We start from the raw sequence: 11,386 nt of genomic DNA on the forward strand, positions 1-11,386 counted from the left end.
TCAGTATTCCATCACAGAATAACATCACACCTTATTTAAATTTCTGGTGCTGAGGTGGCTTTCCCATAGATGCTCACCACGGGCCTGTTTCTTGAAGCACTGTTCCCAAAAATGGACACAGAACTAAAGCTGAGGAGCCATTAGTAATTAGCAGCGTGGCATAATTGCTTCTCACATTTTAGCTATTAGTTCTATAAACACAGCCAAGAACACCCTCCTTGCAAGAGCATCACACGGTTGACTCACATTCAGCGTATGCTCCTACATGAGCCTGGACCTGCCTGATCTCACACATCACGTGCAGGATTGATGCCACCGGCTTCTGCCCCTGGCCTGCCAGCAGCTAGGGTGAGAGCTGTCTGCTGTGCCAGGCAGAGCCTCCCTGGCTCCGCACGCCAGCCACGGCTGGTTGCCACCACCAGTGACTCACTGGCCAAGGCTGTACCAGCTGCTAGCCACCCCCCAGAGGAGATGACCGCTCCTGTGGCACCCTGGAGCTGCGCTTGCTGCCCCATCACGTGAATGGAGGTGCTGGGTGGCTCCTACCCAGCTGGGGATCCTGATGTGCCGTTAACTTCTGGGCATGCTTGGAAAACCTGCAACCTCCCAGACCCTTTCCTGTTCATCTTCTGATCCTGTGATCTTCTGGAAGTTCAACAGGCAGAAAGGACTCGCGTGGAAACTTCCCTGAATTATTAAGGCTGACAGCTGGAGGGAGGAAAGGTCCTTAGCTGGAGGGGGAGGCATGTTTCAGCTGCTCCATCTGAAACCTCCAGAGAAGGCCTCATTCAGAGACAGCTCCCAAATGTTTTCTGAAGACAAAGTACTGCTCACAGAGCTTTGACAGGGCACGTAAAAAAATCTCGATACTCACTAGAAGCACATTAAAATCTTGCTTCTTTTCATGTTGCTGACTATTCTCCTGATTCCCACACCCTTCCGTGGTTTTACATGTTCAGCTGCCAAAAATAGGAGTGCCTCCTGCTTTATGGCATGCTGGAGTTCTCATGCAACAAAGAGCACTCCTTCGCGGGGGTTTTATAGGCTTGTGTAGCACATTGACAATGAATACATTCTCTTCCACATAAGCTGGATTAAGGTAGACAGTGCATTGCATCACTTACATTAGTGATTGCCAGGCTGTGTGTTTAAGGTGAAGCTTTTTCTTTGTTCTCTGTATTTCTGGTCTGTGTTCTAGCTTGCAAGGGAGTAGTGTTTGTGGGTGGCAGTCATTACCGCAGGCCCAGAAAAATCTTGTTTTGCTATCTGGCCTTTGAGTTGCCGGTTCCTGGGTTAGCGGTTAGATCTTTCTATGTATTGGTTCAATACCCAGCACGATGAGGAGTTAGACCAGTGACACCGGGGAGCAGGGGAGATGGCTGTGCTGCCTCGCATACCTGCTTCAGTCTGAACCCATGAGCTGAACTGGCGTTCCCAGCCTGACCTCAGTGGCCCACCTCAGCTCCGACACCAGCTGCATCTGGATGGAGGCGCTGCTGAGATAAGCCACCGCAACCAACAGCAGAGCAGCCTTCCCCAGCAGTTATGCAGTTAGCTTTGCTCTCTCCAAGGCCTTTCCGTGAGATGCATGCCCTCCTGCACAAACATCTGCACTACAATCCCTACTTGCGATTGCCAACCTGAGCTTAAGCTCAGCCTCTCCCTCAGATGAAGTCGCCTTTTAAGAAGCAGCTTGTCCCCTGGTGGGTCCTACCTCCCACAGGGATGCAAGACCACCAGCCCACCTGGAGAAGCCAGCTAACATATGAATGCAAGGCAACTCTGGCCATTTGTGCAACTCATATGGATGAAAGCTACCCCGTTCCTCATGTCAAAGAGTTAAACACTTCATTTCTTTGCAACAGGCACCTGGATACTTCCAGCCATGGTACGAGCTGCTGGGTGTGTTGGGAGTGTCTATTGCCTGCACTTGTTGCAGCACTCTCCAAACTATCAAGCTGCAACAAGGCCTTTCACCACCTCATACCAGCATACGCTTCATACAATCCCTCTGCTGCCTTCTCCTCATGCCAAGCTCGCTCGCTCTTCTCTTGCTTCTTCCTCTCTTTCCTTCTTCCTCAGCTGCTCCCTCTTCATTGGCTCTCAACCACTTAACAGCACCAGCCACAGCTGCACCTTATCTACATCAGCCAACCCACCGCCCCTGAAGCCAGCCCACAGCTGTATATTATCAATGCTAATTAACCCAGCTTCATTCCTCTACATGCACTGACCATTGTTCTTCCCTTCAAGGCAGAAGGTCAGCCTCTGCTGTAGGTTGTCTCACCCCTCCTCCCTGTGGGTGGAAAACCCACCTTTGGCAACACCTAGCAGTGTCTTGTGCTGCTCCTTGATTTTCTTTGTGATTCAATACTTGCTGTAACTCTTAAATCTCACCAGAATGGTTCTGCTGTGAAGCACGAAGCCACAGGCTCCCTTGGTTGCAGTGTTACTACAGTTTGATGGAAGTAGGTTTCATTTGGGAAGGAAGCAGGAGGGACGGTACCAGCTTTCTATTTCTGTACACTGCTCTAGATCCTTGCTCTCCACCATGCACAGCCGCTGCCTTACAGGTTGTTAACAATTCCATTTCTTCTCTTCTCTGCTTACCCGTTTTGCCTGACATGCTCCTGTGCTTGGGCACCAGATGCGTGCTTTGTCCCCTAAATCTCATGGGAGTCTTGAAAGAACAGGGCATCACCTAATCTACTGTTTTCTATATATAACTGGAGTGCATGACACACTTCCCAAAATAAGATGCAGTAGTTAGTGGCTGCTGTATTGTCACGGTGTGCAGAAATGCAGTTCCTCAGCTTTCATGAGGGCATTTATTGCTGACCTGACTTGTCACTTTTCTAACTGAAAACAGCAGGGCTTAGACTTCTTTGTTGGCTTCACAATTTTACAAAACAGCTAGTTGTACAAAGAAAATAAATATTGTCTAATGGCATTTTGGCAGTGCAAGAAGTCAGAGGGATTATTGCCTGTGGATTTATTATTGCTTGTGGATGCCCCATCCCTGGAAGTGCTCAAGGACAGATTGGATGGGGCTTTGAGCAACTTGGGCTAGTGGAAGGTGTCCCTGCCCATGGCAGGGGGTTGGAACTAGATGATCTTTAAGGTCTTTTCCAACCCAACCCATTCTATGATTCTGTGATTTGTAGGGAGAAGGATTCAGCTCTGTCATTTAGCTGGAGAACCCGGCTCTGACTTCTGTCTCGCAACACATGATTCTCCAAAGCTATCAGGGAGTCTGCATCCAGTCTTGCAAAATCTTCAGCCCCTCCTCACTTTCAGTGGCCTGGCCTGTGTGGAGGGAGAGGACAGCCTGTCTGCTCACAGTGCCAAGAATGCACTGGCAGATGTTTATAGGGTGCTGATACGTCTTTAGCCACTGGTGTTAAGTTCCTAAAGATGTGAGGCTGTGAGGTGTCTAATAAACTACTCAGACAGGACACTGCCGCTGTTCTCATTGAGTGCCAGGTGAAGAGAAAAAGGTTGTGATTTTGCAAAAATGAAACCACAAAATGGAAGCAGAGGAATGTGTCTGCATTTTTTAGACTGAGTAGATTTCTTAACTACAACTCATCGACATAAATGCTGGCATGTAAAGTGTTTTTTAAAAGCCCTTCACAAATGTAAATGGTAGGAGAAACACTAAGAAGCTCAGTGAGCAAGAGGTTTAGGTTAATAGAGGTCTTTTCAAAAAATTTCATGAGGCTAATGCTTAGCCAGCTTTTTTTTTGTTTTGTCTCTTGGTTGTTTCTGGCTGCAGAAATGCAAAATCTGTGACTTCAGCCAGCAAAGTAATTTGTATGTGCAAACCTATGCACAGGAGACATCACGAAAGGCAAGATGCTAACTGCATTACAACTTGGTTAGAAGATCAAACACTGCCTGGGACTGTAAGCTTTTACTTTAGTGTTGATACGACCTAAAGACCCAGCCTAAGCCAACTTTTACTGGCTGAGAACACCTCATACCAATGGTAAAACAACAGAAGGTTTACCTTTCAATAACAACAAAAAATAAATATAACCATGGCCAAACAGCAGTGGACCGTAGGAAGTCTTGGTGAAAAATGTGGTCCTGAGTTTCTGCTTGATGTGCACTTGTGAAGTTCAACATGCTGACCCAAGGGATTTGTTCTGCTCCTCTTGGTTTAGCATAAGGAGACGGGCAGCACTTCCAAGAAATGCTTTCCGTCTTGTTTTTTATAAGAGGTTAAGCAAATAAAGGCAATTTCAGGCCCTCAGTCCCTGTGATAGGCAATGGGCCAACACCCAGGGCACACTTCCAGGTCCTCAGCTGCTCTATCTCTAGCAAACAGCTCCACAGCTGCCAGTTGTGAGCACAGCCCCTTCACATAGAATCACCTAGCACGGAGCAGAGGCTCGTGTCCAGGCACACAGCTTAGCCACAGGGTAGGCACCGTCCTGTGCCCTTGCAGGGTCAAGAGCCAACACGCAGCAGTGCCACGCTGGCTGGCGCTTTGGGGGTCACTGCCTGATGACCCTGGCTATTGCAAACACCTCTTTGTACAAATCCCCTCCATAAACTCATCAAACCTCTTCCTGAAAGGGATTATTTTTGCTCCTGCCACCCTGCTCTCAAACATCCCAGCTAGTCGCAGTCTCGCAGTGTCCTGCCTAAGATTGCTGATGATCAGTTTATAACCATTTGTCCTTGTGCTTTGGTTTTGCCTTTTAGCTTCAAAAGCACATCCTCCCCTGGGTGGGTTTGGGTTTACGTGGCAGCCCTCCGCAGCACGGTTTGTGCAGGATTTCCTCAGGGTCTCTGTCTTCAGGCACGTGGGCACATTTTGCCAGCCTGGGTGTGCCAGAATTGTTCCTCAATAAATAATTTCCTCACTGTTTCTGCAAAGGTCGCTCATGTTTCCTCTGAAAGAGTTTTGTCTATACATTAATTAATTCCTGGCTGCTTTGCCTACCATCATCTCCAGTCTACCTCTGTGAGTTCAGGCCAACCGAGGAGCATCAGTTAAGGGCACAGGGAGATGTTGCCGCTCTTCCCTGCATCCCCACTGCCCCGTGGAGAGCCTGAGACTTGCCTGCTGTTCAGCCCTCTGAGACACCAACCTGCTGCACACAGCTACTGTTTCCAAGGGTACTGAGAAAAAAAATCCTCTTTCTCCTGCACAGGAGGCTGGAAAACTGCCCACTTGCTCCAGAAATGCTGAATATAAGCTGGTAGGTGTGAGGGGTGCAGATGGTTTAACAGGGACTTTGTTTCACGAACCAGCCCTGCTGTGTGGAGACAGTTCCAGAGTGTTGTGTTTGCAGTATTTGGGTCACAGAAGAGTGATAAAAATAGGGTTGTACAGGGCTTACTGCAGAAGATGTACTGCCATCACACATGTACCTGCACACAGCACTGTTTAATGTTCATTCCCCCTTGTTGATATTGCACTTGCTCATTTTTTACCCCACCGGTGCCCACCCTCTCTAGACCATTATTTAACGCATGTGAGGGCTGGATTTTAATTCTGAGCTTCTTTGCAGCATATAGTGCAGGTACTTGGTACCCTCTTGATGAGGTGAAATCAAATTCAGGAGCGTTTATTTGTGAAGCAAATAACTTTTTGTTTGATAAACAGCATCTGGCTGAATAGCTGAGTGACAGTTTCTTTCCAGACCTTTCTCAGAAGCCAAAAGCAGCTGTTATCCTTGTGCTGAGCAGTCTCAAATGGTATGAAAATCCCGCAGCTATTGATCTCTTATAGCTAACTCCACAAATTTTGCCAGTAAGCATCTTTTTTCTTTTTTCTTTTTTTTTTCTTTTTTTTTTTTTTTTGAGCCTCCCTGAATAAAAGCAAAGAGGGGAAGCAGCAGTTTTTCCACCTCTCTGCCAACGCGGATCTGCCTCTGGGATGAGGACAAGTGACAGCCAGGCCTGACAGCCCTCTGTCTGCAAAACAACATGAGATGCTAGAAGGTCTTTTAGCGCATTTGCTCCACCTGCAAAGAGAGATGGGGGCAGTCACACTCCTGCTGCGGGCATCAGTGTGCTTGTGGCTCAGGGCTCAAGAGGGAAATCCAAATTCCCTGCTTAGCCACAGAGCTCTGGTGTTAGATGCCCAAAGCAGCCTGGAAGTGGGCAGTCATGGTCTGGCAGATAACTGCCGGTTCACTTGTTTCCATGAATGCCCTCTGCAATGTCACAGTCTTTCTGCTCTGGGTTTTTCTTTCTCTGAGCGATGGGAGTATTGATTGTGCAAGCTGTGGCTCCAGCTGTAACCACGCTGTGTATTTGTGCCTTTGAGTGCCAGGTAAGGGAGACTGGGTGAACAGAGAGAGAACAGAGCATCATTTGTGTGGTTGGGATGGTGATGAAGCAGATGAGACCTCGTAAATGTCATGGGAGGGCGGCTCATCTTCGCCTTCTCCCTCTGGTGCGCAGCCAGGTGAGGTTGGCAAGGAAAAACAGACTTCCTGGATTTTTCCCCATGGCTGACACCTGAAAGCATTTACATTTTTTTAATGTACTTATTTTGAGGAATAAACAAAAGGAAATTCGTGCCTGTCCTCTGCTTTATATGTATTTAATTATTCTTTGCAAATTCAACTAACAAATCAGCAGGGTATGTCTCGCAGCCGTGCCTCCCTTCCCAAGGACAGCAGTGATGACAGCCATAGCACTATCCACACAAGCGGTCCCACCAGACAGCCTTTTCTGTTCCCTGCAATGAAAAGGGAACTCAGAAACACCAGCTCTGCACAAAGTATAAGTTTACCCCCATGCCTTGAGCTGCACCAATATATTGATGTTTCCCTGAATCCCGCTGCTGGCATTTTCTGCACTGTGCTTCGCGTGGGGCAGTCCAGACATGTCCTTCAGGTTAAGTCCACCTTTTATCTTCTGTGTTTTCCACTGTAAGAGCTTTCTGTCTTCTAAGCCCCTAAGATGAATGTTCGCAGCAGTTCCTCAGTACTGCATGCAACCAAAGTAACATCCCCTCTGGTTTTGAGACAGTTCCCTGGAACTGCTGAGTCTTGACTGGAGCAGCAAAATCAGTGGCAGACATGAAGGATGCTTTTCAGTAGCATCTGGTCAAGGTATTGAGGTCCATAAGGCTCACACCCCAGCAAGCCACCACTGGAGCCCTAGTCCCCTCAGCCACCTGCCTTTGTCCCCTGCAATATTTCTACCTCTTCCTACTAGGCTTTTTGGCCAGCCTGGGGCTGGACAAGAATTGCTGCTCTGGGAGTTGCACGTGCCCTGGCAGCCCCAAATGGAGGGGCTGCACCCCAGGCACCGGGCGAGCTCAGCCCTGCGCTGCTGGTGTGATGGCTGGGGGGCTCCATGGGGACCTTGGGATGCTTGAAGAAGGAGCAAACTCTGTCCATGCCTCCTGCTCTTGTACACTTTGTACAAGTTATCAGCTCATTCACAGGTTTTTCAGAGTTGAGACTTAGCACGAAGATTGCTGAAATAATTTATGAACTTGTTCTGCGGGTACATTAACACCCCTGCAGCCAGCGACTGCATTTGCAGGCTACCTCTGCCACCACCAGCTCCTGCGTGCATTTCCCCCCATTTCTATTTCACCTCTGCTGAAGCCAGGGCTGTGACTTTCAGAGACGGCTTGCAGCTGTTTGCGTGAGCTAATGGAAAGAAGTGAAGTCAGTTACAAAGTCAGTCCTCGCGTGGCTGGTACTTGCTTTGGCTTGCATGAACACAGCGTTTCAGTTGGCAGGTTTGTTTCTGGTGTTGCTTTGATGAGCAGCAAACACAAGCCTTCAGCGAGTCTGCATCTGAGTGAACGTGCCTCCAGAAATGGCAGGGCACACTGTGATGGGCTCATTGCCTCCCTTCTTTTGCTTCCAGGGCCCTATTAAAACCCCAAGATTTTTGAAGCAGAACAAGGTGTCAGCTGGTAGCTCAGCTGATCACGCTCTTCCCAGAGGGGATATGAAAGCACCAGTGCATTGCAAAATGTTTTGTTGACCTCGGTGAGGGAGGATGGTGACAAGAGTGATACTATTACACATTACTGGAGGTTGATGTGTCCCAGTACCTCCTGAAGATTTTTCCTAGCTGAGGAACCTGGGCTGCTCAATAGCCATTTAATTAATCTCTGAGAATGACATACAGCCCATTTATTTTCCTTGCTGGTAAGTACATGATGCAGCATGTCATGAGCTTGAGTCCCAGAAGATACATGTTCATGTAACAAGGGAAAAATAATTCTCTTCTGCTGCAGGGGTTAGCGGCAGAGACTCTGGCTTGTGCTGTGCAGGAGTCACACCACAGCGCTGCAGCAGTCCCTCTGGTTTTCAGTCTGCGAATCACGTCTGGCAGCAGGAGAGTAATTGAAGCAGGGTCAGGAGGGTAGGCAGCAGATGCTGTTAGCCCTGGTCTACTCTGGTCCTTGGGGACCTCACTGAGGGGGACCCCCAGCAGCAGCAGAGTCAGGGGATGGTCCAGCCTGCCCTGCCTTCGTGCCTGGCCACATGCTGTGTGCTGTGGAGGGGTTGCTCACTCCCTTTGCACCATCATGTTGAAATTTGTGGGGTTAACCATTGTCTGCAAGGGGACACTGGGTGTCCTTTCAGGCATGTCCTGGTGCCCCTTCACAGGCCATCTCCAAGCTTTTCAGACCACAAAGGGTTCTACAGTGCGTAGCAGTTAACTCTGTAAAATCAGGCAAATATAAAGTGAAAATTGAGCAGAAAAAGGTGTTAGGTCAGGAATTTTCCAATCAAAACTGGTCAAAAAACACAGCAGAGATCCGCTGTGGAAATGTGATTGTATTCATAGGACCATGCATCCACAGGATGCAATGACAAAGCAGAAATAGCTTTGATAATAAATGTAACCTTGACCTGAAGAAAACCTGAGGAGTGTTTTCTCTAAGAGAACGGAGGGAAGACATCTCCTTGTTGTCCATCTTCCAACGTTGTCCAACTCAGATGGGCTTTAGGGAAGCAACTGAAACAAAATGCTGTTTGGGCATTTTGTAAGGTCCACACAGGCTCAACAAGAGCTGCAGTTTGGCCCAGCTGGACAAACTGACAGCTGCTATTAATGAAGAAGCTTTGCTTTTGGATGGTGAAAAGGGGCTCAGCTCTGATGGACAGGTTGGAAGAAGGTTTTGCAGGAAAGCTAGTGTGATGAGTAAGAAATGTGCCTGTGTTTAATGGGGATTTTCAAAAAGAAAGGGTGTGCTAGATGGTCCCCAAACTTTGCTTTGTCAGTTGGATTTGAAATACTGTGTTTGCTTAAAGGTAATGGCCTCTGGGAGTTTACTGTAATGAGGGATGACGTACACTCGTGTTGGTCAGCCTCAGCTAGAAGAGCTTCCTAAAGGGTGATGCTGCAGGACTTGGCCTGACATGACTGTGGGGTGATTCAGCAGCTTCTTAGCTCTGGCTGGGTTGGTGCAACCTTCCCATGGAGAGAAAGGCAACATTAAATTCATCGACTGCTGGTCTGAGCGGAAGGGTGGATGTTCCCCTTGTCTGTATCACCAAGGCAGGGAATAATCTGGGTTGGAAGGGACCCCTGGAGGTCATCTAGTCCAGCCTCCTGCTCAAAACAGGCCTGACTGAAGTTAGGTGGAGTTGCTCAAGACACTTTCCAGTTGAGTTTTCAGAATCTTCAGGGATGGAAAGTCTACCTGTTGCTGGGCCTCTGCTCCAGTGTCTCATTGCCATCATAGGAAAATACTGTTCTGTTATATATCAGCCCGGATATCTATCTTCTGCTTATACACCTGGCTTGTAAGACTGCTACCTCTTCTGTTTTTCTGCAGAGAGTGTGAGATTCTGGAGGGATTTGTGTTTTACCCCCCAAGGATCCTTAAATGAAGTGAGATCATCCTTGATGTTCATTTCCTACAAACGGTGCCATAATGAATACCTTTTCTGAATTCTTATCAGCTTCATGCCCTAGTAGTGGAATGAGAGACACTGTTTTAAAGACTAAATATAGTTATTTGAAAAATAATGATGAGCTGCTTTCTTGGTCCCTTCTGGGAAAGATCAAACTGTAACTTGCTGTATGCAAGCATTGCCTGCAGTTTCTCCTAAGAACCAGAGATACGTAAGAACACAAAGCAATATTTCAATCATACTTATTTTATATTCTGACAGCTTGAACAGCCTCTGCAGCTGTTCTGTGATCACCTCTTCCAGCTAGAAAGCCAAACCTCAGACTGCAGTGTGTCTTAGCAGGTACTGGCCAATGCAAGTGGCAACGCCGAGCCCATCTACATGAAAACTGGATATCAAACAGAATGAGATCTTCTTCTTATAGCAGCCAATTGGAATAGTGCCTCTGTCTGGAAGGGGACCTGGACATCCCCTGCGCAGAAAGCAAGTTCACACCTGCTGCCTGTCCTCCGTGGGGAAGAGCAAACACTCTCCTTCCCCTCTATCAGAGCCTGCCCATGAGTGCAAGGGAAGGTGGGACCACGGCCCTGTTTCCACCACCTGGATGAGGCGTTCAAGGACGCGATCTTGTCTGACTCCGACACGGAGTGCCGAAGGAAGAGGCTGTTCTGCTGTCTTGGCAGAGATCGGGCAAAAAACTCGTGTTTTCTCTGCAGTGTCAATACAGAGGAATGCGATCCAGGCTGCCGCTTGGTGGGTGTTACCTGCTTCATCCAGCCTGTACTCCCGGCAGGAGTCATCCCCATTTCCAAATCTGTGGGAATTTTAGAAGGCAGAATGGAGTGGAAACTGAGGGTGGCTTTATTTAATGCACAAAATGTGAATCTTGAGGTGTCTTTTGAAATTCCATAGGCCTCTCATTCTCTGAAGGTTGGAGCTGACTCTTCCTGTCTGGGAATGACCTGGAGCTGTGGCTGATCTCCCAGGCCTCTCCTCCCCAGGTGGTGTGGTGCTCCCCCATCTCAGGCCAATCCCCAACCCACTGAGCCCCCCCGAGCGCCACAGGGCATCCCCCAGATACACCCGCTGCAATGAAGGTCGGGAGTAGAGCAGTCTGCTTGATCAAACTGACAATAGTGGGTAGGAACGTAACACCAAAGATGCCCCTTCCTGAGCAAATGAGCATTTTTAATTTAAGCAGAAGCTTTTTCTTGTAGCTTAAGAGAACAGCGATGAGATCATGGACGGCCCTATGACATTTTGAAGGCAGCTGGGTGAGAGGAAAGCAAGGCTCAGCCATCAGGTGGCACTCTGAGCATGCCGTTCGGCGGCGATGTCACTCAAAATGTTCCTGGGCTGGAGGAAATTCCTTCAATTCAGTAATATGACATAAACTTCATGAGCTGTGATTCATTTCAGGTTAACACCCTTTCTTTATTTCTGCAAAATTAATCATCCAGCTATATTTATTGCATTGTTTTAAAACACGGGAGTCCAAGGAAAAGAAGTACAGCAACTCCATGATTTCTTAA

Source organism: Falco rusticolus, chromosome 7 (assembly GCF_015220075.1).
Source record: "Falco rusticolus isolate bFalRus1 chromosome 7, bFalRus1.pri, whole genome shotgun sequence".
Taxonomy (NCBI): Eukaryota; Metazoa; Chordata; class Aves; order Falconiformes; family Falconidae; genus Falco; species Falco rusticolus.